Genomic DNA, 8,883 nt, shown 5'->3' with positions numbered 1-8,883 from the left:
CATGCATGTAATTGGGAGAAGTTAACTTCAGATCCCACAGTACTACAAGCTGTGAATGGCTATAAACTTGAATTCAAGCCTGAATGTTTTCCACCTGAAAGGGTTAATCCTTTGGTTCAGTTCAAAGTAAAGAATGAAGATTTGGCCAATATCCAAGCTGAAATTGATTCACTGGCAGCCAAGAATGTTATTGAACCTTGTTCACATGAAGTGGGGGAGTTCATCTCGAACATTTTTACCCGCCCTAAGAAGAATGGCAGCCTTCGGGTCATTCTTGACCTCTCAGAGTTGAACAAAAGCCTAGTCTATCAGCATTTCAAAATGGATTCCATCCATACAGCAACGCAATTTATTACACCAGATTGCTTGCTAGCCTCAGTCGACCTTCAGGATGCTTACTATTCAGTACCAGTTGATCCGCAGGATAGGAAATACCTGCGATTTGTGTGGCAGGGCAAACTTTGGCAATATTGCGCACTGCCAAACGGGCTTAGTACAGCACCGCGTTTGTTCACAAAGCTTCTCAAACCAGTTTTTGCTCATCTGAGAAGAGCAGGTCACATGGTAGTGGGATACCTTGATGATACTATCATTATTGGGAAGAGTGAGGCTAGCACTCAAAGAGCAGTCGATGCTACGACTGATCTCCTTGAAGACTTGGGGTTTCTTGTCCATCAGACTAAATCAGTGTTAAAACCCACTAAAGAAATCACCTTTTTGGGATTTGTCCTTAATTCTGTGAACATGACAGTTACTCTTCCTGAATCTAAGAAGGAAGATATCACTGCTGAGTGCACAAGTCTGTTGCATGCCACAGAATCCTCTATCCGAGAAGTGGCTAGAGTAATAGGGAAACTGATTGCTACCTTTCCTGCAGCCCAATATGGGCCCCTCTACTACAAAATCTTGGAAAAAGAGAAGATTTTGGCATTGAAGGCCAATAAAGGTCATTTTGATAGGAAAATGAGCTTGTCTAGTAGAGCCAAACAGGAACTTAAGTGGTGGATTGATCACATACAGTACACCTCTAATCCTATCGACAGACCCAGGCATACAATAGAATTGCGCACTGATGCGAGTGGGTCTGGTTGGGGAGCAACAGACATGTGCACAAACATAGGGGGACGATGGAATGAAGTGGAAAGAGAGAAGGCTGTTAACAATGAGATAAATTATCTAGAAACCCTTGCAGCAGGATTGGCATTGAAGTCCTTTTGCTCTAACCTGAGAAATGTTCATGTTCTCATTAGAATAGATAATACAACTGCAGTCTCATATATCAACAATATGGGGGGCTTCAGATCCCAGGAATGCAACAATTTGGCACATGATATTTGGGAATGGTGTATTGAAAGACAGATTTGGATCACAGCCGCCTACTTGCCAGGACGGCTCAATATTACAGCAGACTTCATGTCAAGGAAGTTTAATGATCGAACAGAGTGGATGCTTAACAAAGCCCAATTTACTGAAGTGGTAGAACATTTCGGCCTCCCTGAAATCGATCTTTTCGCTTCCAGACTTAATGCACAGCTACCCAGGTATATCACTTGGCAGCCTGATCCTTCGGCAGAGAATGTAGATGCATTTACAGTGGATTGGGGTCCATTATGGTTCTATGCTTTCCCTCCCTTCTGCCTTATCCCTAAATGTCTGCAAAAGATAAGGGCAGATAAAGCCACAGGGTTGTTAATAGTACCAAACTGGCCTACACAATCATGGTTCCCAGCACTTCAGGACATGCTGACTGAAAAACCACTTGTCCTATGTAGACATGCACAACTTCTTGTTCAACCTGTGTCTTTTATGCCCCACCCCTTACACAAACATTTGGATTTGCTCTGTTGCAGGCTTTCAGCCAACCCTTCAGGTCGCAGGGATTGAGTGCAGGGACCGTCAAGGTCATCGTAGCTTCTTGGAGGAAATCTACACGACAGCAATATCATAGCTTCATCAGCAAATGGAAAGTTTTCTGCACTGCCAACAACATTAACTATCTCCAGACCTCATCGGAATGGGCACTAGAATTTCTTTCCGACTTGTTCCATAAGGGAGCCAGCTACGGTACTATAAACTCTGCTAGAAGTGCACTGGCTTCTTTTCTGACACTCACAGACAGTTCGTTTTCCATAAGCACTCATCCTCTAATAACTAGATTTGTGAAGGGAGTCTTTCACTTACGACCCCCCAGACCACGCTACACGGAGGTGTGGGACGTTAGAACTGTCCTCAACTATCTGAGGAGGAAATCACCTGCAGGCGAATTGGGTTTGAAAGAGCTAACGTTGAAAGTGACAATGTTATTAGCGCTTCTCTCAGCACAGCGGGTGCAGACATTGAATGCTTTGAGAATAGACAAGATGACATTCAAAGACAACTCTGTCAATTTCGTCATTGATGACTTGTTAAAGCACCACAGACCTGGTAATACAGGCCAAGTCGTTAGCCTAAGAGCGTACCCTCCAGACAGACGAGTTTGCATTGTACGATACCTTCGAGAGTATCTGAGAAGGACTCAGATCATTAGGAAGGACCAAAAGTATCTGTTAATAAGTTTTTGTAAACCGTATCACAGGGTTTCTACCCAAACTTTGTCACGATGGATTAAGACAGTTATGACAGAAGCTGGGATTGACACCAGCATGTTCTCGGCACACTCCACGAGAGCAGCCTCAGCGTCTGCTGCCCAGAGGAAAGATCTGCCTGTACATGAGATTTTGGCACAGGCAGGCTGGAGTAACGAGAAGACATTTCAAACATATTACGCGAAACCCCTCAGGAATGAGAATAGGGGTTTCAGCCATGCAGTATTATCGTAAAAGGTAAAGCCATACATTGTACCCCTTGTGGTAATTATGGTCATTGGCACAGTTTCTGTGTGGCCAAAAAATGTGACTACCAGCTTCAAAGTCTCCTATTATTAATTACTCTTTATGCATCGTAGTCTCTTTCGAGACTTCCGAAATAAAATAGAAAATTTAAATGAGAACTTACCTGTTTGAAATTTAAATTGTATTTTATGAGGAAGGCGAAGGAAGAGACTACAGTCCCTCCTCTCCCACCCTTCTTCATAATCTCAGGTAGTTCTCAATAGCAGTAGGATGACTGCTGGTATTGGTATTCACATTTTTCGGAGCTACTAATATTGCTGGACGCGCGTGCGGGCTCTCCTATTATTAATTACTCTTTATGCATCGTAGTCTCTTCCTTCGCCTTCCTCATAAAATACAATTTAAATTTCAAACAGGTAAGTTCTCATTTAAATTTTCTATTTATAAGTACTGAGTAGCGAAGTACCTCTATGCATCAAGATCATATACTTTGATCGAAACGAACTTATTCATTTGGTGGATAGTGCCCCCTGTCATATTGCGTGAATTAGCTTCAAAGATTAGTTAAAGTCTTTCCGCTCGGGACTTAATAATCTTACACTCGGCCTGATCACATGATGAATCCTGACAAACGACAACACAAGATAGAACATGATACAACACTAGCCAAAGATGGTATAAGCTACACTTCCGATCCTCCAATAATGATGAACGAGGAGAACAACGACGTTGATGACAGAGTAGAAGTAAGAGGGGGCCGCCACAATATATATATATATATATATATATATATATATATATGTACAAAATACTGATAGGCTACATTATACATTCATTCACACAAATATAAATTCTATAGGCCCTACACAATCTATTATACAGTAGCATACAGCCACCCGACAAGATCTTCATCTCCAACAAAATGTTATTACCTTCCAAAGGAAGGCACTCTTGTATATACACTCGTTGTAAGCTTTTCACCCCCTTTCCCAAATCCCTCAGAGGTACCCAAATGAGACATGCATAGTCTTTTGAGTGGCTATCTCCACTTTTTAGCAGAGTGTATAAATAGGATTGTATGTCTCTTTTCTGTACTGATCATGTAGACATGAACATTTTGTTATCCCTGGCTGGCTATGTATATTCTCAAAGACATGCATGTCAGATTTCTTTGTACACTCTGTCGATAGAAAGTGAAAATAAAGTTTGAAGTTGAAATTTGAATTTGAATAACATCCGTTACTCCAGAAAGTATGGAAGACCCCATGCCCCTCCCTGATTAAGTAGGCCTAAATACGGTGATACATGCCACCCACCCTCGAGAATTATACAGAACCTGTCTCAGCCACCGATATTCAACCAGGTAGGTGGGAAGAGACCACCTCCCTGGTACAACAGTCCAACAGTTAATAGTGTCAACGATCAACAAATGAAGGAACGAATCTCATTTTCAATGCTTTCCTAATCCAACTATGGAATTCCACAGGGCAGTGATGTATACACTGCGAAAAGTCCGGTGTTAAATATGAAACACTGAGCTGGTGTTAAATTTCCGGTGCTCATTCATGGTGTTAGATTAACACCTCCGGATGTCATTTCAAAATACATTTGTACAAAATTGTTTTTTGAATAGTTTCTTAGTTACTGCACTTCTTGTTAATTTTGAACTTCAACGAGACGATAAAGAATTTTCCGATAAAGTACTTGATTTTTGAAAAAAATGTGTAAACACATTTACACCACAGTAACACCAGTTGGTGCGGTCTCCTATTGAAGCTGGACGGGTGTTATACCATTGAAATTAACACCACCAATGTCAAATCAACACCATGCGGTGTCATTATTGAATAAAATCTAGCGCAGTGTCAAAAATATCACCAGCCACAGTGTCAAATTAACACCACGAAGTGCCAGGGGAACACTTTTTAACACCGTCACAATACATTTTCTACACCTGTGGGTGTGGTCCTCTATTGAAGCTTGATCGATGTTAGATTTAACACCTATGGTGTTAAATCTAACACCGATGTTTTTACAGTGTAGTAGTATATGTAAGCCGCACTCTCTGTAATAACAATTTGAGTGATTTCCAGCTGGCAGTCACTGGGAGTCAATAAGTCCTTTTATAAAGGCCATGTCACACCAGCCTTGCGTGCGACTTGCAAAGAACAATTTTGACTACCCAGAGGTCCCCGTAGATGATCCGCACATGACAGTACCTAGCATGTATCTCAAAAGTATAGTCGCCCGGAGGTGCGCACGCATATTTTTTTACCCGCAACCGTGTTTAGGCCCTGTCACACCTTTCCGGGCAAGCTACTCGGGCTTGTTACGTGTAGGGATTTTCTAGCATACCGGACATTCCTGAGGGCGGAAAAGGATTTGTGCGAGTCAGCGCATGTGTCTTACTTGCTGGACGCGTTATACTTGCGAGTATACTGTGTGACCTTTGTACCAGTCGCGTGGGGGCTGACAACACAGTGAAGGAATTCCTCTAATGGAATGGCTGAAATCTCACAGAATTTCATAAGCCTGACTGGCTTACTTCGTTCCTTCGGGTGTTCGCGTTCGCGTCGGGTGGTCGCTTACCCGACATTTCGTAGATTAGGTGCCCTAATCTACGAAGGGTCGGGTAAGGATGGGTAAAATAATCACAATTTAATACAGATAATCCTTGACATAAGGCTGATCGTTTAACGCGACGATACGTAAAAAAGTGTCATTCAAGTATCGGGTGAATCAGGGACGGCGAAACCAGTGAATAAATCAAAGCAAAAGACATCAAACAGGCCACAAAATAGCACAAAAATGGCAATAACAAATAAAAGAGAATAAAATATCCTCAGAAACATAATTTTATGGCTAAATAAAAACAATAACATTACAGGATGGAGATATATGAATACATTGTATTTAAACTTCCGAAAATATCCTCTATTAGGCCCGATGGAACAGTAAAACACGCAAAAAACCTACAGACATGGTTGTCAGTGTATACCCTCGCTTATGGCAACCAGATCGTCATGGACATGGCTAAATTATTAATTATGTTAAAATGTTTGCAACAAAATCACGACGGTACACAGAATCTATGCTCATTCAATCCCAAAGTTTGCATTTTGCACAGTCTTTAGGGTCGACAAAACATAGAATTGCATGGTAAAGCAGAGAACATGAACTGCAGAGATGCCAAGTTCAAAAAACTTTTATGAGTGAGATTTTCATGACTCGACGTTTCGGCGCTCGCGCGCATGCGCGCGCGAACGAGGAGGGTGTCGCCCCTCCCATGGTAGGGAGCTTTTTTAAATTATTAGCATTTAATGAAGCGATCTGGTGCATACTTCAGTGACTATTTCTTACTAATTTTGAAAGACAAAAAGGAAATATGCCTTCAATTGCAACTATCACTTTAATCCTTTGAGCTATGCTCCTTATTTTTGGCCCAAATTGCAGACTTCATCTGATGCGTGAGAAAAATGGGTGCCATGCGTGAGATCGTGAGACAGACCCTAAATGCTTGAGTCTCACGCAGAATGCGTGAGACTTGGTAGCTCTGGAACTGAACCAATTAATCAGAGTTCTGTGTGAGTCTACTTTGACCAACCAAACTAACTGATCAGTTTTGAAAAATATTTCAGAAAGGGATTAAAAAGGTTTCACAATCTTATCAAATTTTGAAGGGATTAGGCCTATTTCATGCACCGGTAACCAGATTCTGATCATATCTGAAAAGAATTCCATCTTTTCAGTCAAACAACTAAAGTTTTAATTCGCAGTGATGTAAAAGAATGTCTCCATATCGATACTATGTGGTTTTGTACAATAAAGGACATTTATCCTGAAATAGGTCCCCACTCCATTCACCGCCATTCAGTTACACGTACAAGTGTTCATAATTTGTATTTCGTCATAGTGCAGCCGGTGACTGCTGTCAACCTCCATAGACTTTGCACATGGTAAAGACACACGCACTTAGAGGGGACCGATATGACGACTCAGCCCAATAAAGTCCATGGAGGTGGTATGAGCTAGCTGTCACCAGCAGTGAAGAAATGAGTGGAGACAGAAACCACGATAATGCCGATAACAATAGCCGGGTTCACACGTACACCAATTAGCGGGATACAAATCTCGAGATTTGCATCGCGATCGTCATCCCGAGTTTTTTGCACGTGTGGACAGAAAAAACCCGAAAATTAGCGGGATAAGCATCGCGATGCTAATCCCAAGAAATCTTGCGCTGGTTCGTCAATTAGCGGGATAATTGGCCCCGCGCTGGTACGTGTGAACGGTCGGGATTAGAATCTCGAGTTTTTACATCCCATCATGCAATGCGCACATCACAACAGCAAGGCCTCTCCGAAGAGGTCCTTCACCTCTTTGGAGTACAACAACAACAGCGCGCGAACCACACCACCGACGCGTAAAAGACAATGGACAAAGGTAAGTGCGCGCAGGCAGTGATAGAGAAGGGCGCGATGTGACCCAGTTTGCAGGCTTTGCTGTTATCTCTATCGGCAATTAGCGGGATAATTCGGTACGTGTGGACGCTCGCCAAATTAGCGGGATACCGATCGCGATCGCTATCCCGCTAATTTGGTACGTGTGGACGCTCGCAAAAAAACTCGGGATGAGCATCGCGATCGTCATCCCGCTAATTTGTACGTGTGAACCCGGCTATTGTTGTCAAGATGTTCAGATATAAAAGGAAGGACCAGATCGTTGTAATCCACGAGTCGAGACGACTAGAACTTTCGCCGCACATACTGTACAATATGAATGGTCGTCCATTGAAACCTGCATGATCACTTTATCGCACGCGAGCGTATCGCTTTGCCATAGTTATGCACGGCGAGCATTATGTGCTGCTAGCCTTGTATACAAACGCTTGTGATAATTTTTTCAGTGTAAAAACATAGGAATACAATCGCGTATTCGGAGATAAAACACGCGAACGTTCGTAAATTTGCACTGGCTTTTTCTCGAAAATTCGGGTAAGCTGTACCCGATACTTCGTAAAAAATAGGGGTCTAATTCTCAAATGCTCCACCCGACCTTTCGTATATCAGGGCATATAATCTACGAAAGGTCGTGTATCGCGACCACCCGACCCGAACGCGATCACCCGATGAAACGAAGTAAGCCATCTTGGCTGCATACGGGACTGCGAAGTACCTGCGTGGGAATTGCCTGGGAAGTACTGCCGCTGAGGGTCTCCTACTGGCGTTCTGCGTGGACCTCTACGGGCATTCCCGCGACTCACCCGGAAAAAATTTTGGTCATGCTCCGGGCAACTACGCGCTAGATACTGTCAGGTGCGGCCCAACTGCGCAGAGCTCCGAGGAGTAAATTTGTTTCCCCGCAAGTCAAGCCGCAGAAGTTCCCCCGTACGATATGACAAGGCATGAATGAAAATTGCAAACATTCTTGTTCGCCCGCTGAAAATCTTCTACGTGCTGGAAACTACCTCCTCGCCACAAGCCCGCGTAGCTTGCCCGGAATGGTGTGACACGGCCTTAACTGGCGATGTGGCAGTTTGGTATTTGAGTACAAATGCAATGTATGTACAGAAAAAAAAAAACACCCAGCAAAATCAGTATACTGCATTTGCAATAAGCCAGTTCGGAGTTCCACTTTGCGCATGAGCAGAAACAAGGTCATTCGGACCAACAGGCATGTTGGTTTTTAAATTTACTGAGATAAGCATCTGTCATGTATATGATCATTCATGTAATCCTTATAAATGCCGCTTGCCAGCACATCCACCTGACAGCAAAAGTGGTATTTGGCAATATCAATAGAAAGAGATTGTCAATACATCCAATGCAAAATAATGAAATGGATGCTTTCTCAAGTGTGAATTGACAGATCATTCTGCTCATCTGGTCTACGCAAGTTTATTCTTTGTTTGAACGGGATTGATGAATCCCATAAATTGTTACGTAAAGCTTATGCATTATGTCGCTCTGAAAACGAGTGAAGTGCCCCTAACCAACTGACAAAAAAGAAAGGTCATTCGTACCAATGTGGACATGAGCTAACTCCGAACTGG

Source organism: Diadema antillarum, unplaced genomic scaffold (genome assembly GCF_040938485.1).
Source record: "Diadema antillarum isolate AM-2024a unplaced genomic scaffold, OU_Dant_1.0 scf00000103, whole genome shotgun sequence".
NCBI classification, from domain to species: domain Eukaryota; kingdom Metazoa; phylum Echinodermata; class Echinoidea; order Diadematoida; family Diadematidae; genus Diadema; species Diadema antillarum.
The sequence above is the reverse complement of the archived record's forward strand: the minus strand, read 5'-3'. Positions refer to the sequence as shown.